The sequence below is a fragment of the Numida meleagris genome, chromosome 1 (assembly GCF_002078875.1).
Source record: "Numida meleagris isolate 19003 breed g44 Domestic line chromosome 1, NumMel1.0, whole genome shotgun sequence".
Lineage (NCBI taxonomy): Eukaryota > Metazoa > Chordata > Aves > Galliformes > Numididae > Numida > Numida meleagris.
In genome coordinates, this window is record NC_034409.1 from 133,255,076 (window position 1) to 133,279,903 (window position 24,828).

A 24,828-nucleotide genomic window follows, 5' to 3' on the forward strand; every position below is an offset into this window, starting at 1 on the left:
TGTTTGATCTGCTGTGGTGTAGATTATGCCACTGCCAGGCGGCTGCAGTGGTACGTCTGGGAGCGTAATCACTGTGCTGCTCAGATGTGGCAGGCAAGTATGAGGGCTGCTCTGAAAGTAATGCCTCCTGTTTTATTACGTTGGCCTGTGATGTCAGAGGCAGATGTTGGTGGGATGGCAGTAGAGATTGAACCTTCTCACCAATATTCTGTTACGTTTTGTTGCCATGCACAGATGGCAGCAGAGGAGTGGTCTGACACAATGGTGTCTGACACGGAAGTGTGGATGAAGCAAAGGTGTGTCATTAAATTCCTCCATGCAGAAAAAAATGGCACCCAGTGACATTCATCAACATTTGCTGGAGCTTGATGGAGACCAAACAATTGGATGTGAGCGCAGTGAGGTGGTGGATGGTGTGTTTCAGCAGTGGTGACGGCAACGTGAAAGACGAGCCGCGTTCTGGATGGCCATGCAGAATTTTGTGACTGTGGCATGCAGGCTCTTGTTCATCATTGGCAAAAATGCATAGCTGATGGTGATGACTGTTGAAAAACAGTGTTCTGTAGCTGAGAATTTGTTCTTCCAAACAGTGTTATTGTGCTCTTTGTTGTCATTTCCGTGGAAGTAAATAGGGACATTACTTTCAAGGCAACCAACATACAACTTTGCAAGTTATACACATGTTACTCTCCCACCACTCTTCTTATTTCTGTGAGGTTATCTGAATTAGAACTGTGTATGAATTAACAGCTGTATTTTTCTGTATGTGTGTTAACCAAAAATTGGGCACTGAAACTTCTGCATGGTCCAGCCTCATGAAGGAAAGTAGTGATTTAGAGCAGTCCGGAACAATCACACTTCATCCTGGCAAGAACGTACGGATGGCTGTATTCTAAGAGCAGAGAAGTTTTCATTAGGGAGTTGGTGAGAATTGCCCATTGTTTACAGTCTTTTTGCAGGACATCACAGTTGGTTTCTTCTTAACCTTTTAAGTGAGTTCTGCAGAGGCCATAGGGCTTTTGCTGTCTAATATCTAGTTCTTTATTTAGCTAGATGTAAGCATGTACCTTGAGGATGGCAGAGACTTTTAAGAAAGTCAACTGTATGCTGTATGATTGTTTTCAGTTCTGAGTGAGTTGCTGTTCAGTCCCACTGCTGCTTTGTAGTGTTTTGAAAATTGATACATGGGAGTGTTTTTCAGTAAACTAAAAGCTGCAGTTAGTCTTTCATGCCCCGTGTTCAATTTTCTGAAACACTCACTGGATTTCTTGTTCCAAGAGTCTTCCTATGCCTCGTGCTGTGTTTTCTATTTTGCTTTTTCTTTCTAGTCTCCTTTTACAAGCGCTGAAAGTTCCTAACTCCTTTCTAGTCTTAGAAGTAAATCACACAGACTTCCAAGTGAAGTTTTTACCATGTGCTTGATATTTTAAGGGATTTATAATCCTTTTATTTTTTTTTCTTCCACCTCTTGCCTTGTGAACAGCTTCTGAGTATTGAGGTGCAAACCGTTGAAGTATTTTGTTTTGGAAGCAGTTAGTTAATTTATGACCCAGCAGTATGAACGACTAGCTTGAATTATTTTTTTGAAACAAGCTTCATCTTGTTTTTGCTCACTCTGTATTTAATCAACATGCAGTCTATTCAGCAGGCTCATTAATAGGTCTTCAGTTGTTCCCAGTCTTTGCTAATTAAGATAGGTTTCTGCAAGTTTTACTGCCTTTTTGACCTCATTTTCTGGATTGGGCCTTAAGCATTAAAAATCTTCAGTGATAACAGCTTAATAAAGGACGGTGTTGCATGGATTTTTATTTTCTCATTTTATACCTACATTTCCTATCTTTTGACAAAATTGTAATTTTATTTTTTGACTGCTTAAAGCCTCTGTCAAAACATGGGATTAGGGGGTGTGTTTTGTTGTAAGATTATAGGAATTGTGGTTGCCTGAGTTTCTTCTCCTGCAATTTTCATTAAAAGCTCAGATAATTTCCGTTGAAGTGGTAATTTTTCTTCATGATATTTAGCCTGGCTTTTCCTGTCATACCTGGTTTGTATAGACGCATCTGTTTTGTTTTGAAGTATTACATTCGTTTAGCTGTTGAACATTTTCTTGCCTTGATACTGTTTACGTAGGACAGTGAATGAGTTCTCTGAGTCTGTAGTAGTTGCTGCACTTCCTATGTAGTGGCAGGAATTTGAGATCCATGTTTTTACTTTTAGCTCCAGGTTTTTGTCAGTGAGCTCCCTCTTCAGATTGTCTTGACCGTTTGTGATATCACCAAGCACACAGCACAAAAAGATGACCAAGTCCTGTCACTTCTGAACTTGCACATCCTTACTCTTCTAGGCTGTACCAGTGCTTTTCGAAGGTTGTTTTACTTGGGATGCTGTGGTTGCTGTCCTTCTTGGTCCTAGCTTTTTTGCTGTTCGGTCTTGCAGACGGAAAAGTTTCCAAAGGAGCAGGGAGGAAGTCTGGCTGTCTCTAGTCTTCTGTTTTTGGAGAGAAGACTTAGGGGGGCATTTTGCTACTGTTTCTAGGCCACTTCAGAACTGTATGTAGCTGGGAGCTGGTGCTCTTTGTCAGAGTGCCTCCACTGCCGTGCTGCTGTTACCCTTGCTGGTATTTGGCCAAGAAACCATCAGAGAGCTTTAGGTTTTACTCTCTTTTGCAGATGAATGTGCACAAGCTTTTTCTTAGATCCCAAGCCAGACAGTTGCTCACCAGCTCCAAATTGGAAAAAGCGTGAACTTGTGGCACGATGCTGAGTCTTAAACTGGAAGTCTTGCAGAGAAGTACAACAGAAACTGTAAATAAAGCGGTGCAGCTTTCAGCTGATTTAAGGTGCCTGTCAGCAAAATACGACACAGTTTGGTTCCAGATAGCCACAGCTGACCAATTTAGTTTTGAAGGTAGTCACACTTTAGTTGCAGGCAGATTATTGAAGGATTAAGCTAAGAGTAAACAGAGAGCATGCTGGGTAAGCTCGCGTGGTCCTGCTGTGCTGTAAAAGGAAAGGCTTTGCTTTGCCTTTGCTTTTAGGGAGGGAAGAGAAAAGGTGGTTGGGTAATTAACATGAATATGGACTGAATGAATGGACTAAAAGTCACGGTCTTGAATAATTTTATATAGTATTCTCTAATCAATTTTTTTTGTCTTAGAAATTAAGGTGACAATCTTCAAGTTGTCAGCTATGCTCTCAAGCCTTTACTGTAGCTTTCCTGTATTGTAAAACTGATGTTCTAATTTAATGGTTTCACTAAGGGCAAATAAGAGATCTGTGCTTAGAATGATGAGTTTTGTTATGACAAAGCTGAAATGTTTAAAACCATTTTATAATTTTACCTATAAAAATACACAAATTTTGCCTAAACTATAAACAAAATTAAAAACAAACATTAAAAAAAAAATCCAGAAAAGGGACCACGCTTCTTTTGGTTTCAGTCTGGCATTTTACTTGGCAAAAGCTACTACGTAACTGGAAGGACATTTCTTCCTTCTTGTTCTTAAACACATCTATTCAGTAGTTTGGAAGTAAGGAAACCTGTGCAATCTCCCTGAAATCTGATGAGTTCTGCATTCCTCCTCCAGCAGGATAGGATGACTCATTTTTAAATGGAAACTTGTTAACATATTTATACAGGTAAGGTGTGGAAGGTGTATTGCTGAAGTAACTTTCAGCTCCTTAAAATTACAGTAGGAACTGTGAGCCTTTCCAGTCCTAACAAAAAGAGGTGCTTTCTTTTTTTCTTTTTAAGAAGTGGAAAAGCATAAAGCAGCAAGAGTGCAGAGTGCCTGGTCCTTAATGGTACTACAGATCACTTGGACCATGTGAATGAAAGGTCTCACGATAAAAGGAGGACACAGGTAAACACTACTATTCCTTTCACTAGTTGCTCCTAAGTGGATTAGTGTCAGGGTTTTGTGCTAGTGCCTTGCAAAAGCAGTAGGTTGTTTGTTTAGTTGTATATTCATATGTGTTGCTGTTGGACATAACACATATACAGAGAACATTTATGGACCTGAAATGACTTAATGTGAAATATAACATCTAGATGATGTGTTTTAAACCATAATGTTTTCTGGTCCTTTCAATTGTTCTGAAATCCTGTGCTACTTTTGTATTTTAAAATGCAAGTTTTTCTTGCATGTTTGCTTAATGTTTCTTTTCTTGCTATAAAATAGCTGTTTGTCTCCTCTGTTGTTGTTTGAGGTATCTACCCAATTACATACAGAAGCTGACTAAGAGAAGTGGTATGTAACCGTTCTCGTATTAGACAAGTTTTTCCTTGCTTTTCCTTTCATTTGTGGTAATATTTAAATGGTTTAGGAGTGGGAGGTTAAACAGATAAAAGAAAAGAAAAAAAGAATCTTTAAATTGACAGATTATCTTCAGTAGTGGGAGTCCACAGTTATGAGGGGAAAGTTACAGGTAAGAAGCGTTTTCTTCTCCTTCCTGACATGAATTTGGCTTGACATCAGATGGCACTTGTACATGAAATATTAGAAAGGTTAACATATTCATATGTCACCAGTTAAACCTGTTGTTACTGCTCAAATACCTGTTATTGATGAAGCAGAACATTGTGTGGTTCTTGAACATCGTGAAGGTAGTGATCACTGTCAGGGCAAAAATTATCAGTATTCCACAGTGAAAACACTTTGTATACTAGGATAAAATTGCTAATCTCAGTGTTGTGCTCTGTAAAACAGTGGTGATCTTCAAGGGGGACAACTCTGATTTGGGGACTGTTTTGACTGGGGGACAAGGCGAGGAGGTTTTACAGGGAAGACTTAGATGTTTTTGATTCAGTTTTTGAGCCAAGATTTTCTTCTGAACATTTTACTTAGAAGCATCTCTTTGGGTGTGAGCCAGTCCACAGACAGTACCTTAACTGAAATTAGTCTCCCAGCTGTAATTGAAACTGCAATGGTGAATAATGGGTTACGTTATTATTACTGTTTAATTTTGATTTCCATCAGATAGGATGCATTCATCTATATGGTAATTAATTAGTGGGTACCTTTGGTTACTGACTTAGCTTTTCACTGAGTTCAACTCTGTAAAGTTAAAATAGTCTTGATGATTTTTTTTTTTGTTGTTGTTCCTTCTTATGTCGCAGAACCAGTAGTGCATTCAGTGCAATTATAATTTGTTATGCAGAGAAGCTCTTCAGATGTGGGCGACTGGTATGTTTGGAATACTAAGTCTATAGATGATAATATAGCAAAGAAGGAGGCAAGGGTAAGGGCAGCAGCAGACAGGTGGTGTGAACAGGCCCCTGGGATCGCAAGGCAACGATCTGAAGGTTTCTCTAGAATGTTTATGTTCAATTTCAATACTCGCAGCTGATTTTGAAAGTGAATCTTAATCCTTTTTTTTTTTTTAAAGTGCAGTCTATTCAGAAGTAAGTTCCAGGAATTAGAAATGAGCATTGCAGGAGACAAAGTGGATGGTAACGCCCTAATTAAAGCGAAGAACACTGGTATTTGTGGCTGTTTTCCCACTTCCTTCCTCTCTTCATTTGTATCTCAGTGAAAAGTGGGGTGCTCAGTGTTTACCTGCCTTAGCACCAGCAGCAGCCTGATCTTGTTGGCATGTCCTCTCTCCACTGAAGAAGTAACTGGTTATGTTAGAGCAGATGGCCACAATGCAAGCAGTGCTCACCAGTAAGAGATGGGCACCATGGAGGAGTCTTCTAACCCAGTTACTTTGCAGTCCTTTGCCCTGGCTAACTCAGCAGTGGCTGCCAGCACTGTCAGTGTTTGGCTGTTCTGTGTTAACAAGGCACGGAGTTGTTTCTTATGCTAACAGGCAGCTTTGATCACATGTGCCAGTTCTCTGGCTTCTCTCGGGGAAATCATAATGGTGTAAAGTTCAAGATGTTTTTTAAAAAATTATCATTCCTTTTAACTGTTAGTTCTGATGCACTATATTACACATCCACGTTGCCAGCCTTTGGGTGCTCTTTGGTGCAAACTCTTGTGCAAAAGGGAGAAGTCTGAACACATTTCAAAAGTTAGCAATCTCATCTCAGTCTTTTGCTACGTGATGAATGTTTTTCGGAGTACCAGTCTTGGTGGTAAAATGTTTTTAATTGTCATCTTTGATACTCTTGAATCTCTAAACTAACATCATATTTAGGTTTGTGCGTTTTTGTTTTCTTATTCCCCCCCTTTTCTTTGAAAGTGCACACGCATCTGTCTTTGACGTTCCTGTTGCTTCCTGGAAAGTCTCCTTGGCTGCTCTGAAACTTTGTGGACCGCCTGGAACGATGGAGTTTTCATTGAACACTGGCTTAATGAGAAATAATGCTGTTTCTGATGAATGGTGCGATCCTGTGGGGAGGTAAATAAGAACTGACGGTGCTTTCCTACTCAGTGCTGGCTCTTTGGAGCACTTCATGCTAATGGAATGAACTCTGGCCATTCTTCAGAAAGGAAACAAAAAAAGGAACAAGTTCACTTCTGGTTTAAATCAAAACACTTTTAAACGCTTGTGAATCATTTTAAAACTGTAAGAATGGAGATGCTTGTTATGCGCTGCTATGGCAGGAACTGCTCTAATTACCGATGAAAGGGGAAGACTGCTTTCTTCAGCATTAACAGAATGTTAATTCTTTAATGGCAGTAGAACTTTTGAGAAATAAATCTACCCACCTTCGGAAATATATCTAAAACAAATACAGTTCTGAACCTTTGAGAGTCGGGCACCATGCAGTCATCTAACTTGATTTTTTTCTTATTTTTCTGTTTCTGCAATGATTTTATTTTTATGATGTTAGAGGAATAACTTTTTTTTCCTGTGTTTTTTTTTATGTAGTTTGTGTGGTTGGTCTGGCATTGCTTCCATTTGGACTGGTGTGAGTTTCCAATAATCCTGCTTCTCCTGTCCTTCTGTTCTGGTTTCCTGTCCCATTTGTCTCCTGGTCCACCTTTTCTCCTTCCCTCTCTTTTATCTCCTTTGCCCTGAAGTTTGTCAAGTTCTTCATCTTGTCTTTCCTTTTTTTTTGATACTGTGGACTGTCCCTCCTTTTTCAACGTTAATATTTAGAGCCTACGTAATGGACAGGAAAGATTGCTTTAGTCCTCACTTGTTTCTGTTACATGCAGGCTGTAGAGAAGCAGGCCTACTTCTCTGTCTTCTGCTTGTGTTATGGGCACAGCAAGGCTGAATCGCTAGAGCAGACCTGTTCTCATCACTCACAGAGGTGGTTCATTGAACGATAGAATTCCAGCCCAAATCCTCAACCTGACTTGAAGGCTTCAGTGTATATGTTGGCACCATTGGATGCTCGGTGCCCAAACAGGCTAAGCAGCTGCAGCTCTGGTACTCGGGGGGAATAGGACACGGTCAGTATTTCTCCATGTTTGTTCCAGATGTCTTGCATCATACTCACCAAAACAGGGGCTGTCAAATTCTCAAAGCTGTTAGTATTTTTGGGAGGGGGAGTGCAGCTAAATGCGGTTTTGTTGTGGAGAAAGGAGTTCAGAGCCCACTCCTCCCTTTCTGCTTGCCTGAGTTTCTTCTCCCTAACCTACTGGTTATCTGCTGGTCCTGAAGAGAGGAAATGGGAAGGAGTCCTCTGGCAGTAGCTCTTTTTGTGAGATCTGATTTTCTCCAAGTGCATTGATGCATAGTCTGACATAGCAGAGATGCTATGCTGGTGTATAAATAACTTTAGAACTGTGTTGTAGCTGTAGATGACAGTTTGTGCATTTTATTGGGACTATTATAATTATGGGGTCTGCCATAAATCTTCATTAGGAAACTGTAAACAAAAACCTTTAATTAAGAGAAAAAATGCCCTCAGCCCACGTATGAAAGGAAGAAACAGCTCAAACTGAAGAGAGCAGCCAGAATAATAGCTGTGTTCTATGCAATAATGATGGAGAGCAGACAAAGAACATACACCAAGGAGCCACGGAAGTGAAGTATGGTGAAAGGACTGGTGACGGATGAAGCTGTTAGGAGCGTGCCAGCCCACGTGGGTGCAGTGATCTGTGTGTTGGCACCAGTGTGCAGGGGGAATGCTCGGAGTGGTTGCACCAGGCATTTGCTAAGAGCACAGGCACCGCAGGCTCATGCGGGAGGAACGGCTGCTTCATTGGGAAGCAGTTCGTGCTTTTCCTCTTGAGATGCAGACTGGATATATTCAAGCAGTAGGCTTGAATATTCAATCAGTCTCTGCTCCTGCAGAAGGAAATGAAGACATCTAAGAAATCCCCGTTGTCCCAGATGTGTACACACACATGCTTTCCTGCATTTAGAAAATTTCTTGAAATCTGAATGACTCCAGAATTAACTCACTTGTCCTTCCAGAATCCACACACAACTTTCTGCAGCATTGCGGTCACTGGGGAAAGGTTTGATTACGTTTGAACCTGTGTGCAGACTTGCCCTAGGCTGCACACCGATGACTAATCCTAAATGAGCTCAGTGCTCTCTGCAGAGAGAGCTAGCGTTGGAACAGTTGCAGTTGCGCCCATAATTACATTAAAAGTCCTCTATTCTTCCACCTTCCCACCATGTTGCTGCTTGAGGAGGCACAGCCCTTCAGCTTCTCTGATCCCTGTTACAGCCCCGATGCTTATCCAAGTTTATTCCAAGTTCTACAGCTGGTACTCAGAAGAAAACTTTGCTCCTGCTTCTCCTTGTACCAGCCTTTCACACTGGGCCTGGAAAATTGCTGTACCTGTAGTCATACCCAGCCAGGGAACCTGATTTTCCACTGCCATAACCAGGTGGATGTGTTGCCTACTATCAGCATCCAGAAAATGAAGGATCACTGGCAGTGTGAGAGCAGCATTGTGACCCATATGGATATGAGCTGGATTGGAAGCAGATGATGTGTAGAAGTTGGTGAGGAGAGGTAAAATATTGTGCATGCCATTTCTGAATTGGCTCTCCTCATTGCAGGGGTTTTAATGGCTGTGCTTGCCTTGCTGTTTCCATCCCATTCTAATAGTGTGCCTACCAGTACAGCTATGCTAGGGCAACGCGAGGCCTGAAAAGCACTGAAATCCACCATGGTGGTTCTGTTTATAAAGCAGGAGAATGTAGTAGTTGTGAATTTTCTCCTTGCCTTCAGTAGGTTGGATTTCTTTTTTTCTTTTCATAATAGAGTACAATTTTTTTTTTCTTGACATTTTTTTTTGTAGACTTCTAGCTGAACCACTCTGAATGTAGCTGTTCTCCATAAAATACTTCATGCAGATAGATATCCTTTGCCTGGCCCCTTGATTGTTTGGTAATGCTTCAGTTTTTTAATGGACAGTGAATGTGAGCTGAGTTGTGGAAAAACAAAATTTGCAGAGAGCCTCACAACATTTATGCAGCAACTGCAAAAAGCATCGGCGTTTACTTTGCAGGTTTTCTAAGGTTTACACCAGGGCAGGTTGAAATTGAATGGAAACATCGAAGTAGTTGGCTTGGGATCTAACTCCAATACAATTAATTTCTTACTGACTTCTGTTTGATATCAAAAAGTAACAGGACACTTACCTTTATGATTTTAAGAGGCTTAACTTTAGATGATAGAGAGGATCAGAAATATAAGCATCTGCTCCAGAGAAGCTCCCTGAGCCACATATTTATGTTTTCTAAACAATCATACATGAAGTGTATTCACCAATTGGGCAGAAAGGATAAAAAGTGAAGATGGTGCCAAATCTGCAAAGAAAATGTCATATAAAAGAGGGTTTCATACTTACTTTGCTATAAACTTTTGCAGCATTCTTTAAATGAACCTGACTTGCTAGGTTTTATGCTATAGAATCACTATGGCTTTTTCCAGATTTTCTAGGTATTAAAATTCAGCCGTCCAACTGCAGTGCTCCCTTTCCTTATGCTATTTTATCCTTTAGAGGAGAGTGTTCTAAATGATAGATGTTATTGTTCGACAAAGCCATCTTACTACCAAGAATTTAAAGCTTATCAGACTTCTGAATATAGAGACCTCAGATTGGAGAAGAAAAGAATGCTAATATATATATATATTTTTTAAGTTACATCTTTCAAATGAGGGAATGCTCAGGTATTATTGTGCATCTGCTCTTGGACCTTGCATTCACAACCTGTAGGAACTTTGCACATTTCATTAACCTACAAAAAAAAGCAGCGTTAAATTCTAGATTTAGAAATATTCTTTCTGTCAGTCTTCTGGAATTACGGGACTTGTGTTCAGAGTAGTCAGTAGTTACATCACAATAGTGAAAGTGTTGCAGATGTGAGAATGAACTAAAAAGACACATTATGAATGATGTTTTTTGTTTGATTTATCTCCTCAGTTTTGATTTTATCTTTGTTATGATCTAGTGATAGAGCATAAAGCTTAGCCAAAGTTTGGCAGCTTCAGGGTGGTTCGTCGTGGCATATTTGTTTCACCTTCTCAGGTCTTGCTGCTTAGTGATGCTCCTTTCTTCTCTTCTGGCTGGAGCTGCCTGGATTCACACCTTAATGTTGCACTAGTTGCTTTGGAATTCATTATAGGAATTTTGCTGTCAAAAGCTTGGTATCAGAGTGTGGCTACTTAAAGGAAGTGAGTTTTCATGCAGGGATCAGCTTGTTTATACCTGTTTTTCTCTTGCAAACGGGTCTTTTTTTCTTCCTTTTGCTACCATTTTCCCACGTCTTCAGTGATTCACAGCCATCTACGCCGAGGTCCCCTGGGACTGCTGGAGATGACTTTGTTATTAGATGGTGTTCCTTGGTGACCCAAGTTTCCCTTGTAATTTTATTCCAGCGAGGCGATGGTATCAGGCCTCTGGGGAATGGCTTGAGTTGCACACACAGAAAAGAAGCTTGTTCAAAGTGACCTAAAAGCTTAGAAGTCTCAAAGCAATCATCAGCTTTCAATTCTGGACTGCAAAATGTGAGTTGCTGTTGCGCTGCTGCTCCAAGACCGAGCTCTTCTGGATGTGTTGCTTTGTCCGTGTGACATGGGCACCTATGTCTGATGACCTCAAATGTCTGTGTTATCCTTGATGCTTCCACTAGCAAAGCCCTCTCTTGTACTCATGTGCTTACTGTGTGAGACTGCTAGATCCCGTAGGTGGTCTCTTCCTTTTTTCACCACTGCATAGAGGTGTATCCCTCAGCCACTCAAATTCATTGCAAGACTTGCCTTCCAAGTGATGAGTTGCAATAGTGAATGTGCCTCTGTTCACTTGAAATTGCACTTGTTGTAAAATTGTTTCCTATAGGTTGCTGATTTGCTGTCATACGGATAGTTAGCAGTGTTATTAATCATTTATTTTCACTGTTGACTGGAGTCTCACTTAAGATGGTGAAGAAGGATGCAGAGGGCATTCAGTATAAATCTGAACTGTGCAATTCTCTCTGTAACTATATGTTGTGAAGATGCAAGGGAATTAATTCTGCTTCTGGCACAAATGGCATTTAATATGAACCGAGAAACTTCAGCTGATGTTCAGTATTTTAGTGTGTGTCAGACAAACCCAGAAATTTTCTCCATGACAACTGTGAGTGATGCTGACTGATGAAATATTTCACCCACTTCAACAGTGGGAGCGTTTTTCAATTAAAAAGAATAGGTAGTGTGTACTATATCAAATGCTTTAACTCTGCAAAGTTGGAAGTGAGAATTAATAGATTCATGCAGGAGTGTATTTGCAAGGGATTAATGACTTCTGTTAAGCTAGTGATTATTCATTTCCATTTGAATACGTTGCTCCAAGATCACACTTGGAATCCCCAAAAAATAAAGAAGTGAAAATTATGGAGATGTCAGGGCTTGAAGGCAGGAAGGCCAGGGGTATTTGAAGAAAAACAGAGCATAAGGTAGATAGAATAAGGAAAAGGTGAGGAATTTGATGCAGTGAGGAGGATAGGAAGGTGATTGGAAAGATCAGGAGGAAGAATGAATTTCCAGTGATACTCGCACAGAAAGGGGAGAGCTTTAGATCAGATCTATTGATTGGCGCTGGTACAAAACTAATCTTTTTACCTTAAGAACAACTCTGCAGCGACAGCTGTTGTGTTACTAATGTCTCCTTCTAACAAAGACATTACTTTAACGCTGGGAGATTGCTCAAAGCTACATCTGTAACTGAGGCTGTGCCATGTTCTCAACTACAGTAAGGTAGGTTTTTATCTAGTCTATTTTTGCATATTTTTATTTTTGTCTCCTGAATACTTCTGTTGCCATTCTGATTTCCTCAATAGTTTCTAATCACACTAAATGCGAATTATTAGAGGGAGGAGTAAAGACTGGAATGGTTCTGGGAGGCTGTTTTCCCCCAGTCGTGTAAAATCCTTATAGGCAACAATGGGATCAACATGAGAGATGAAGATGAAAAAAGTGAATGAGGGGTTAAAAAGGCGATGTAAGTGGCTGTGGAGCAGTGTTGTCCTTTATCAAATAAAACGTCCTCATCCGCTAACCATCCATCTCAGTCCTCATTAAAGTTAGTGGGAGCTTTCCATTAACGGGAAAGGATATTGGCTCAGCCCCAGGTCCTCCGTGCTGGGCGTAGCGGGCACAGTCCTTGAGCTCAGAGGTGAGCAGAAGCGATTTTACAACTGAAGAGCCTGAGCGAAATCCCAGCCCATCGCATCCAATTGTGAGGCTCCCATTAACTTCATTAGCGCAGGAGTTTTGCCGCTACACTCAGCATGAAGCGAAATCAATGCGGCGCGAGGCAGCGGGATGTTTAACAACAGAGATGGTAGGTTTGTGTTATCTGCAGCTGGAGTGCCCCAGCCTCGGCTATTTTCGCTGATGAAGTTTCATGCTGCCACGTCCTCTGATGCATGGGAACAGTGGAAGTATGAGTGAATTATGCACCACTACAGCTGCTTATTTAGTGCAGAGAGAAACTCCGGTGTGCTACCTGGTAGGGGCTTTGCATCCAAAAATGCTCCCTCTGCAGTTTTCCCATTCATCCAGAAGTGGCTATACATAAGACACAGCAGATAACTGGCATATAGTAAGTGTTACTCAGCTTCCATTCCGTACACAGATGGAAGAAAGAACAGAGCAAGAGTTAAAAGTAAGAAATGTGGAGGAAAAGAAACTTCGAAGAAAGAAATGAGCTGTACCCATCCAGCTGTGCTATCTGCTGTGCTATCGGCAGGGGAATGATGTATTTTTGAGAAGGATGTGTGTGTAAAGAAAAAAATGATTGAAAACACATGCGAATGGAAAGGGCTTTCACCCAGCTCTCCCTCAGGCTGAGAAGAAAGCTGTCCATTGCACTAATTGTGATGTGAGCCCCAGAACTGTGCGGCACTGCAAGGCCGGATCCCTCCCTGGAGAGCAGAGACGAATGCAGAAGGACGGCACGGGAGGTCAGGGGCAGGTCAGTGCAAAGACTGCAGTTTCCAGGCGACTGGTGCAGGTTTTTCTAGAAAGGCCTGCAAATCTATTTCCTGTAAGTAGCTGAGCTCCCAAACCCAAGAGTCTTAAAATCCCAGCCTCTTTCGGGATTGCTGTGCGGTTATTGATAGCTCACCCCGGCCTGCTTTTGAAGTCTCACTGCTGAGACTCTGCTGCACTGATCTGTGAGCACACATTCTCCTCGTGTGATATGGCTCGGCCCTTCAAATGCTATCATCGGCAACAGCAGCTTTGGTGTTCGTGTGCAGAATTGCTGAAAATTGAGCATCTTTCCCCTCCTTTTCCATGTGGTAATGCAGAGCGTGTCCAACCCTCCCTCCCACCCCACCCCCCACGCACGCCATCCATTTTCCTGCTGGAGCATCCGGCCAGCATGACTTCATCTGCTGGGCTCTCAGGAGGCCCGGGGCTGCTGGCCATGTCCCAGAGCCACGGGAATGTGCTGAGCAAACACCTCAGCGTCAGCCCACAAGAAGCCTTCCTGGGAGCTGCGTCCATCAGCCCTTCTCTGCTGGCACGGGGCTGTTAGCGGGATGGAGCAGCAGGCCACAGCACGGCCAAATGAAAGGGCTCTTGTTTCAAAGTGTGTTCTTGTAGCTTTCTAGGATTGTGTTTTTGCACAGAAGCAGGCATTCATTTGTTGTGAAATTGCAGTTTCATCTTTTATACTGACGGCATGGTTTCTGTCACCGCGAGTGGTTCCAGTAAAGCCTGCGCTGGATTCTAAATGCTGTGGGGGAAGGAGGGTGCCTTGCCAGCAGTATCTTCAACACACAAACTTAAGCAGAACCACGCTTTTCCCTCAGCTCTTTCTGAACATCATCGTGTTCGTGCATCAGGCTCAATGGGAAGGGCAGGAGTTCTCCCAGGTGCTGAGCTGTGCATGCTGAAGGGTGTGCTTGGTGCTGGCTGCAGCCTCCTGCAGGGAACGGGAAAATGGGGTGGGTTAGATGGTGCTGGGATACCGAGAGAAGGCGTTCTGTTTTGGTATTAGTTGACCAAACCTTGGGTACGTGAATGCAGCCTTTACACTGTGCAAATATCTCCTCCTGCCTTCCGTGAGGAAGGTGAGGTTTTACTTCTTGCTTCACGGAAGGTCAGGTTGCTGTGTTACCTTGTCAGAAATTGGGTTGGGTTGAAAAACCAGAATAAGCTGTGTACCCTGACCCTGCAGGGGTCAGCACTTCTCAGCATCTTGAATTTCCTCCATTGTTATTCCAGAATCATTGGTCTGCCACTGTTTTCACATGGCGGAGGTGAATAATGCAGATGGCAATTACTCTTCACATCAGTCATGCGTGTGTTCATTAGTGTGAGCAGCACTGGGGTCCTGCCAGGTCATGGAACCGCTGTGGGCTTAGGAGCTGCTGGTGCATGTGGGGACACTCGCTGCATTCTGATGGATTGCTCACCACGTGTGTGAAGCTGGTGTCATGTGCATGATCTGGTGTCATGGGGATCCCTGCCAGCACAGCTTTTTGGGGTGAGTCAGTCAGCCAACTCAAATCAGGAAGTGATCTAAGGTCTTGCTTGTAATCCAAACTGAGTAAAGCAAAGCCTTTGTAATTATTATTGTAATTGAAAAAAAGCATGAAACCCTTCAGATGCCCTCCTAGTCCATCATGCAAATGTCAAAGAAGTTGAGCCAGAAATACTTTCAATTGTTCTAAAGTAGACATTATTCATGAGATTGGGCAGTGCTGGAACCACCTCCCAGCAACTTTTCAGGTGGAAATGCTGAGTGTTGGGTCTGGCAGCTGACACACCCATTGTGGATTCTCTTGAGACCGGCATTCAAGCCAACACTAAAGTACAGAATTTTGCGTATTAGCAAATGGGAGATTGAGCTATATCACAGAAGAAGAAAGTGAAATATTTTCCATTGAGAGAGCAACTAGAAGTTGCAGGACAGCTGCAGACTGACATTTTAGAAACAAATCCAAGAAATCTGTATTAAAGAGCTGGAGGGACAAGCTCTTTGGGCCTCTGAATCTTGTGTTTTAGCTAGTGAGTGGAAGAAAGCTTGTTGCTAACACGTGAAGATGGTGTGATGGTGGCAAATATGAGTCTTGACATTGATCCAAAGTAAAATAATGGAATGACTGAAAAAAGACTCTTCAATAAAGAATTAAAAGAATGCCACTATGTTAATGTTCATCTACCTGAGCTTAAGGAAAACAGATCTTGTCAAAACAGGTTGATGTGTTTCACTGAGATTGTAAACTTGACTGATAAGAGATGCAGTAAATGTTTGAGTACAACTCCTTCCTGTCCTGGTCAAGAGACAAAATGAGCAATATCCAACATAATGTGGCTTTGACACTGATGGATCTCCACATGGAGGTGGATGGAGAGAATCCTATCTGAGGTAGAGTGCTTAGCAGGACTCCTTGGGGGTCGTTTGCTGCCTTTCCGCTGTTTAACACTCGCACCAATAGCTTGCTAGAAAAGATAAAATCATTACTGATAATGCTTGCAGATGTGCATACAGAGTGGAGACTGCCGAGGCGATAAGTAAGTCAGCTCACCGGAGGAGCCATCTGGATTATTTGATAAACTGTGAGAATGTGGGAAATGCTCATTTATTGCTGCCCAGCATCGGGCTCGTATTTAGAGATCAAGGCAGCAGGTCTATGAGGGGTGGCTCTCTCCCAGAAGTGAATGGGAGATCTGATGGACAGAGAAGGGAGCACAAACCCAACACTTCACCAACTCATAGGATTTGGTAAAGCACAGCTGTAGATATGGAGGGAACCATCAGAAAGTCAAACTCCTCCCTGGTGAAGGGAGGTGGGTTGTTGGCAGAGCCATCATTTGTTGGATAGGATCCACCTTTGTGGAGCACACTAACACAGATAACATCTAGGTTTTGAGTGAGATTTTCATCTTAGGCTGCCTCTCAGTGCAGGGGTGGAGTTTGCCCTCTGAGCCTGTGATTGTGCTACAGGAGGACTTACATTCTGCATTTAATGTTTTCCCAGCAAGCTTTTAGGTAAATGTTGCGTTAAGTAGACATTTATTTTTAATAGCATTGACATTTATCTTACTTTTCTCCTGACACTTTTAGCATCTTCTCAGATATCTGCATAACTATTTCTGTTCTAAAATTTGCACTAATTAATTGCTTTTCTGTGTATCTAAGAGAGCAGCTATCAGCAAGGAGAAAGGAAGGCACTACAGCTATGCATTTTGATTAAAGATGCATTGAAATAATTAAAGATGTGGCCTGAAAACCTACATTCTGATACTTGTTGGGAAATACCTTACTCACAAATGGTCCCTATTCTGGTCATTTTTGATGTCCCTAAGGATGGTGGTGGAATGTGACCTGTGGTAGGTACTGCATTAAGACAAAGGGGATGCTTTCTGCTCGCCCAGAAAAGAATCATTTTGATTACTCCTCTCCTGTTGCAGAGCATTGTATGTGTAGTTTAAGATGTACAGCACAGCAGCGAAGCCCCACAGAGCCGGATTGTGCCAGCAGTCAGCTAACACATAGAGCCATAGAATGACTAATGCTGGAAAAGATCTTTAAGATCATCTAGTCCAACATGAGGCATAGGCGAGTAGACCCGCAGCAGTGGTACCTGGAGCTGGCTGGCAAGGATGCTGCACAGTGCTTTTTGTGTGGCTGCCTCTGCTTTCCTCAGCCCTGTGTCTGAAGTGCTGTGGGAAGTCTGGGTCCTTCTCCTTCCTGCCTCAGGAAGAAGTTTCATGTCAGCACCCAGCGTCTGCTGCAGGCAGGATTGCTTCATCATCTTCTCGGTGTTTGCAAAAAGCAGATGTATTTTGCATGTAGTTTGCATGTCTAATGCAACTAAGGGAGACAGAAAAAAAAGAAACCAACAACACGTCTTTCTCTTATTTCCAGAGCCATCCTACTTTTGTGTAAAATCAGCATTGAGAGTGAGGCATTCTTATTAAAATGTTGCAGATATGTGCTTGTAATGCAAGACATTGCAGTGTGCTGTTCTGCACCCCTCCTTTTGTGTTGTTTTTTTTATATACTTTTTTTTTTTTTGCTTTTGGTTCTGAAGAAAATGTGAGGTTTCAGATTGACAGTTCCAGATGCTGTCAGTTTGTAACACAGGCACAGTACAGTAGCAGAATTAAGCTGCCAGCTTAATTTCACTCGAGCACCTCTGCCCTGATCCAAAGAAAACTGCGCGTCAGCAAATAATGTTAGCAATTGTGCTTTCAGCGTGAGCATGGATGTCCGTGAAGCCAAGTGTTGCAGCTGACTGCAGCAAGCTAACTGGCAGCATTGCTCTCCTCCCACCTCTGTCCTTATGTCTGGCTATAAAAACCTCTCCTTAACCCTTCATCAGAGCCATTCTCCAGCTTTCTGGATTGGCTTCATTAACATTTACTATGAAAAAAATTGTCTTATTTCTTAAGCCTCTTGCACTTTATGCATTTTCTTGTTATTTGCATGAAAAATAAAAAGGTTGAATCCCAACAGAGAGGCTATTTAAGCTGTGAGTGTAATGTGGAAGCCAAACCAAACCTTTTCCTTTAGAATCCTTCCCGGATGGTGCTGCTTCTATTCAAACACAATCTGCTCTAAGTACGTTTATAATTCGAAATTATTTCCAGCAATGAGTGCAAATAGAGCCAATAATCAGTACTTATTTCTAGCCTCTTTCTATCTTCCCATGGGGGAAGAAATTCCTTCCGCTGTTCTTTTGAAATTGAGCATGATTTAAAAATTGATGTTCCTCCCCATACAGCTGTCTTCCCTTCTCTTCTAGAGCTACCAAGGTGTGGGGCTGGAGGGCCGCTTCTGAACCGGGATGCATGCACAGGAGCCAAATCTCAGTCTGAAGCAGAAGAGGGAAAAAATACCTCCTTTAAGGAAAGCTGGCAGATGGAACAGAGCAGTACAGTTTCAGCCCCACAGCCTGAAGGTGGTTAGCTGTTGGTGGGGGCTGCCTGTGCCCATTGCCACTCCCAGGTGGGAATGACTATGGCTCTTTTAACCAGAGCATGTGTTCGATCAGATTAGGCAGTAACTGCGTGCTGTTTTCAAAGTCATTCAAAACTGAATTAATGGAGCGCTCTTGTAAGCTGAAACATGGGGAAGCAAGTAAATCCCTTTCCCCAAGTCTCAGAGGAGCTGCTGTTTCCCTGCAGCATGCAGGGACTCACGCATGCCTAAAATGCCACATATCAGTCTCAAAGCCCACGCTGCTGTTCAGGTAATACCCTTGGTAAGCGTACAGTTTTTGTCCCTCTTGACCTAGCAACGTGTGTGCCATGTCATCATCATCTCCTTTTTGTTTTAATAGGGGCTGGGTTGTGCCAGCAGCGTGGCAATTGGTTTCACAGAGGTTTCTATTCATCTGGTGGTGATAATTAGGAAAGAGCTGGGGTTGGCTTGACACATGGGGAATTACTAGACTAAAGCTGGATTGGTTCGAGGGTCTGGTCTAGCTCATCTACCCATTAAATCTAATGCTGCTGCTGTTGCTTTTTAGGATCTGTCTCTGGCAGAAGTTCATGCTGGATACACCAAGAACCAATGCCAAATGCAATTCTGCCAGGGGAGATACAGGAGGTGTCATCTCCTCAGTCTGCTAAAACACGAAGACTTGAGTGCAAAACATCCTAATGAGCTGAAATGTGCAGCGCCAGCTCCCTCAGCTGCCCTCTGAAATCCCAACACCTCCATGTATGAACTATGCAGGCATTCCAAAACCTCAGAATAGAGCCTGCACGTTACGTGACATCTCAGCTCCTTGCAGAAGCTGACGGCATTGACTGCTAGAAGTGGGGATTTCTCCTGTGACACAGGAGTAGATGCTTTGTTCCCCGTTAGTGGGAGGTCAGCAGAAGCTGCTGTTGACTCGTGGCCAGTCTTAAACCTGGCAAGTTGCTTCAGAGAGGTGTCTAGATAGGAATTTTTTGAATATCTTCTTCTGGGATTGTCCTCTCCAAGGGCCTAATCCAAAAGCCTGTTCATGTCAGCTTCAGGGATTTCTGTTTGATGATGTAAAGCCTAGAAGGATGGGATGCAGAAAGCTGCCCATCTTCAGTTGTCCTCGAGCAGATGCTTCTGGCAGGGATTGCTCCCCTCTGGGGGTGAGGGTGAATGGAAATTAGTTACAGAGGGTCCCAAGGGAAGGGGAAAAACAGATTTCATTGTGAATCACAGAGTGGTTTTAGGTTGGAGGGGACCTCAAAACCCACCCAGTCCCCAACCCCTGCCGTGGGCAGAGCTGCTGGATCAGGCTGCCCGGGGCCCCATCCATCCTGGCCTTGAGCACCTCCAGGGATGGGGCACCACAGCTTCTCATACACCCACCTGGTCCTTGTGTGCAGTGGAAGTTCTAGTCCTCTGCAAGAGTGGGCATCCTCAGTCCCCAGCCCCTGAAACTTTAGCTTTCTTAAATGGTAACATGTTTGTGTGGTGGAAGTAACTACAATTTTTCAAGCAATAATGGTTTGGGAATATTATATGAAATATTTTATGCAAGATTCCAAACGTAATATTTTCTGTTGAAATGAATTCGTGCCATCAGTTTTGTCTAGAAAATGAGATTTTTGCCATGGAAATAATAGCAGAATGTTGTCTCTTTGAGATCATGATGAAAGAGGGGCTTTCTCTTACCCTGGATTTGCATGCTATTTTGTTTTTCCCATAAGTGTCTTGAACAAAAATCCCAGTGCCTTTAACGCATGCTCTGAACACTGCTCTGTGGCATGCTGAATGGAGTGTGACTGAAACAGACCAAAGGGGAAGGTATAGAAATGATTGTACAAAGAGAGATTGTTTAGATATCTATATATAGCAGGTGAAGCACGTTGCCAGTACGAAGGAGAAAAGTGGAGACTCAGCTGTGTTTACAAAGGCAGAAGAAATTTTCCTGAAGTGAGACCTATTTTGACTTGAGCTATTAAGTTTTCTTGATTTTTGTGGGGTTAACTCTGAGTAGGATTTTCATGTCGTGATCTTGAGTGAGGGCATAGCTGACATGCCTCTAGCTTGCATTAGCTTTGTATTCAAGCTTCTCACCCCTGCTGCTGTGTTTGGTGCCTGTGAGGTGGCTGAGGTGGCTGCAGCACAACCCAGGGCAGGCTGTGCCTGGCTGCAGTACTCCACCCCTTCAGTATACTTCTGGCAAAAGCCTGGCTGGAGAACAGATGCTTGATGCTAACCCTTGCTTGAAGCCTTGCTTTGATCACCTGCTCTTACTCCTTCTCCTCTTTCATCCCAGTAAATGTTTTCTTTGCGGCCTCCATCCAACAAACTCTTTGAGTGCCCACAGGTGTGAGCACACGAAGGGGCTACTACTAGCACATCTTACTGTGTGTTAAGCTGTACTTCTAATGAAAAAGAAATTGCACACACCTGCCCTTGCCAACCCCCAGCCTTTGTAATTGCTGGGCTGAGAGGATCTTGTGGCCACCCAGGAAATACCAGTTTAAGATGCGAGCCCCTGTAGTGCTCTCTTTGACCTCTGGAGATGGTTATAGTGACTGGGAATTACCCGTGACAGTTCAGCTTTATCTATGAGAGCAGTTCTCCTGACTGCTAAAAGAGGCCCATTCCTGTGTCTCAGTGCCCCACTAACGCAGTTGCCCAAGCACAGTTCGGCTGGTAATGTGAGGCCACTTGAGACATTTGCACCATCAGTGATCCACATGGTAGAGGTAGTCAGTGTCAGGTGCAGGTGGAGGTGACTTGGAAAGTGTCGTCCTTGAAGTACCGGGCAAGGGTGAGTGTATTTTCACAGGGTCATGCATCATTTTTTCCCATTACAGCCCTTGTGTAGATGCATATGTGACATACTTGCAGTGGCATAGTGAAGATAAAGGAAGCTACGTGGTTCTGAATGCATTTTAACAGTAGTTGTGCTCAGCCTTTTAAATGCTTGGAGTGCACAGTTTCTGATAGAGAAGTCTGCTATGGAAATGTTGCACAGTTGTTTCCCAGTGGCTTAAACACCTTCACACCCATATGAGAAATCAAATCTGCCTCCATCCTGCCCCAGGTAAGTGCCAGACATGTATCCCAGTACACAAACATCTTTTCCTGTCCCACTAGGCCACTCATGCTCCTCACTCCTTCACCATTAGCTTGAGAGCCTTGTTCTCCAGCCCCTTTCCTGCTGCAGATGCAGTGAGAAGCAGCAGTGGCTTTGAGGGGGTCTCCTCTGTCCTATGCCCACTCTAATCACTGACCCTTCTCTTAAACAGAAGCCTTTGGCCTTTTCTTTCTCCACTACTACTTTCTTTCCTAATAATTTCACCCTTCCTACTGCTCCTTTATTTCTCCTTAATCCCTTTTCTTTTTCTACCAGGGAGGATTTATTTAGCTTCAACTGGATTTCTTGCTGTACTCAAATTATAGCTCCTCAAAATGAGTCCTGCCCCTCCTTACCACCTTCTTGGCAGAAGCAGGCTGTAAGAACACGCCATTAATTATTTTACTTCCTTCCACTCCCTGCTTGAACTCACTCAGTAGATATTGTTCAGGTTTTAGCACTATTGAGCCCTCCTAGTTCTCCTAGAAAGAGAACAATGTGAGTCCAGAAGACCTGCCCAAGCGCATATGCTGTGGCCTGTTTGAATGAATGTCTTACACATATGACTGCACACAGAAGAGTTTGTTGTGGCAATACAGTGTTTGCCGTGTCCAAGGTGGGACTTAACTGGTTAGTACGTCAGTGTAAACCTCAACGGAGTTGCAAGTATGAAGTTGTGACCAGAATCTGCTTATGGTAGCCTCCATCCACTGGTTTGATTAGGCAATAATTGTCAGACTCATGGAGTTATTTATGGCATTTAGGTCACATCAATGATATTTTCCTCCTCTGGAATGCTGTGAGCGTTCACTGGGTGCAGCCAAGTTCAGGTAGAGAGTGAGAGAACCTACTGTTCCACCTGGACTGCCACAAGTCCATGGGGCCAGATGGGATCCACCCAAGGGTGCTGAGGGAGCTGCTTTCTACCATCTATCAGTATTCCTGATCAACCAGAGATGTTCCAGGGGACTGGAAGCTTGGCAGTGTGACTCCCATCTACAAGAAGGGTTATAACGAGGATCTGGGGTACTACAGGCCTGTCTGCCTGACCTTGGTGCCAAGTAAGGTTACGGAGCAGATCATCTTGATCTTGTAAGATCACATGGCATGTGCAGGACAACTGGAGGATCAGGCACAGCCAGCATGCATTCACGAAAGGCAGGTACTGCTTGACCAACCTGATCTCCTTCTATGATTGAGTGACCTGCCTGGTGGATGAGGGAAAGGCTGTTGACAGTGTATACCTGGTCGTCAGCAATGCCTTTGACACTGTCTCCCACAGTATTCTCCTGGAGAAGCTGGCAGCCTGTGGCTTGGACAGGTACACTCTTTGCTGGGTAAGGAGCTGGCTGGAGGACTGAGCCCAGAGAGTGGTGGTGAATGGAGTTAATGGAGGCCAATGAGATGAAGTTCAAGAATAAGTGCCAAGTCCAGCACTTTGGCCACATCAACCCCATGCAATGCTACAGGCTTGAGACAGAGTGACAAGAAGACTGTGTGGAAGAACAAGGTAAAGAAAACATTCTCACTCTGAGGTGATAAAGTTTTTTCAGCCTACACATTTCTTTGGCAGTCCAACTGGACCTTTAGGCTTTGCTCCCTCCAAACTGTTAATGGTAACCCAAATTTTTACTTCCACCCTATCCCTAAATTGGGCCACTGAAGAGATAATCAGGTTATTCTGGTGCTGAGATGCTGATGATTTCTAGCCTTCATTCCAGTTATTGAGAGACTTTTTAAGGCCTATGTTCCTTTAGACTCTTTTTTTAGTACCACAGCTATGCTGGAACACAGTGCAAGGCAATTAACAGAGCCATGTGTTGGTAATGCTTTTGTAACTGCTATTTGTGGTTCATTCTCTCTAATTAAGTAAATAGATAGATAGATAAATCATCTACCAGGTAGCACTGTTGTGCCTGTGATTAATTATGGGGAGGATGGAAGGTCAGATGACACCTTTGTGGAATAGGTGCACTTGTCCACTGATGTATGTGGTCTGATACGGCAGGGTGATGCAGTGGTGACCACCTGGACTGTTCTGGTGCAGGGCAAACATCATTCCCCCATCTCAAATATCTTGTCCCAGAATTCATCTACATAGCACAGAAGGATCCATCCAGGGCCCTGGCCTTTTGCATCCATCTCATGCTGTTCCCCTGATAGAGCCAAAGGGAAGGCAGTGTGTTTGCTTATGCACAGTGTCTCCCACCCATCAGCTGGAGCAAAACATTGATCCCAGCCATCTGAATCCTGAAAGCAGTGTCCCTTTCCCCTCTTCAACTCTGTGTGCCCACATTGGAAATTAACTCAAAAATAATAATAATAAAATAAAAAGCTTCCCATATTTGGAGAGAATTATTTTCTGTAGCTCCTGGTACAGTGTGTTCCAATCTATTCAAGGCACGGGAGTCCAACCGGGGTCCTCTAGATCAAGCTCACCATTTCCTCCACTGAGCTTTAATACAAGAAAAGCTGGGGCAGCTACCCCAATACCTTGTACTGGAACCTCAGCCCTCGCTTGCTCCTGGGATGGCAGCCACCTTAGCCATGTGGGAAGGCTGGGACAAATAAACACTCAAATCTCCATTCTACCCATCAGTAACAGGGCCATGAAGAAGTTAGGTCCTTTTTGAGGTGGAGCATGCTGGTCAGCAAATCTAATTCTGAGTTGTGACCCCCGTCACCTAATGAGACTGCTGCTTTCTGTCTGTCCCTCTGTCACCAGAGAGGTCTTCTCTCCCTTACAAGAAAATCACAAAATCTTATATACTTCTGCAAGCCATGTCTTCTGTTTCCAGGGTCAAATTCTAGTGCTGTGAGATACCTGTTTTTCTTACAAAAAAAGGATTCAAGGAGACAGTGTTGGGTAGCCAGAAGGTGAAAGCACGCATTAAGAGAAATATTTCATATCAGGAAAAAAATTCAGCTCATATCTGGAAAACTGAACAGCTGATGTTAACAAATCCTTGCCCTGTTGGTGTGCCCTATGGTGATTATTATTTCAGATATCTCAGAATAAAGATCATCTCCTATAGCTTCTTACCTCCTTAGCAAAACAATGAAACTTGGCTCTTGAGATCCATCCAGCTGTGTTTAAGGCTCTGAGTCTCTAATCTGAGCCACTGCACAAAGCTGTAGGACTGAACCTAGGCCGATGCAATGGAGGTCATGGTAAACCTACGGCAAATGCAATTGTGGGTGTGAAGCTAGGAAGGGAAAAATAATCTGAAAGATGGACAGAGAATGGAAGAATTCACTGACGTGAAAGAAAACTGCCGCATTGATGAATCTACCTCCTGTGGAAGAAGGGACGGGCAACTCGGGGAGAGTACAAAGAGATTGCCAAGATATGCAGGGAGAAAATTAGAAAGGCAAAGGCCCAGCTCGAATTAAGCTTGGCTGCTGGGATTAAAGGGAACAAGAAACTCTTTTACAAATATATTAA

At 43.3% G+C, this 24,828-nt stretch overlaps 1 long non-coding RNA gene across 1 annotated transcript in view; it reads left to right on the forward strand.

Moving 5' to 3' along the window:
- The window catches only part of LOC110406954, a 52,145-nt gene continuing 27,625 nt past the window's right edge, over positions 309 to 24,828 (forward strand). Inside the window, exons 1-3 of the long non-coding RNA XR_002443657.1 lie at positions 309 to 16,348; positions 18,108 to 18,310; positions 18,834 to 22,893. This is a non-coding gene — a long non-coding RNA (uncharacterized LOC110406954). The remainder of the gene's footprint in view (positions 16,349 to 18,107; positions 18,311 to 18,833; positions 22,894 to 24,828) is intronic.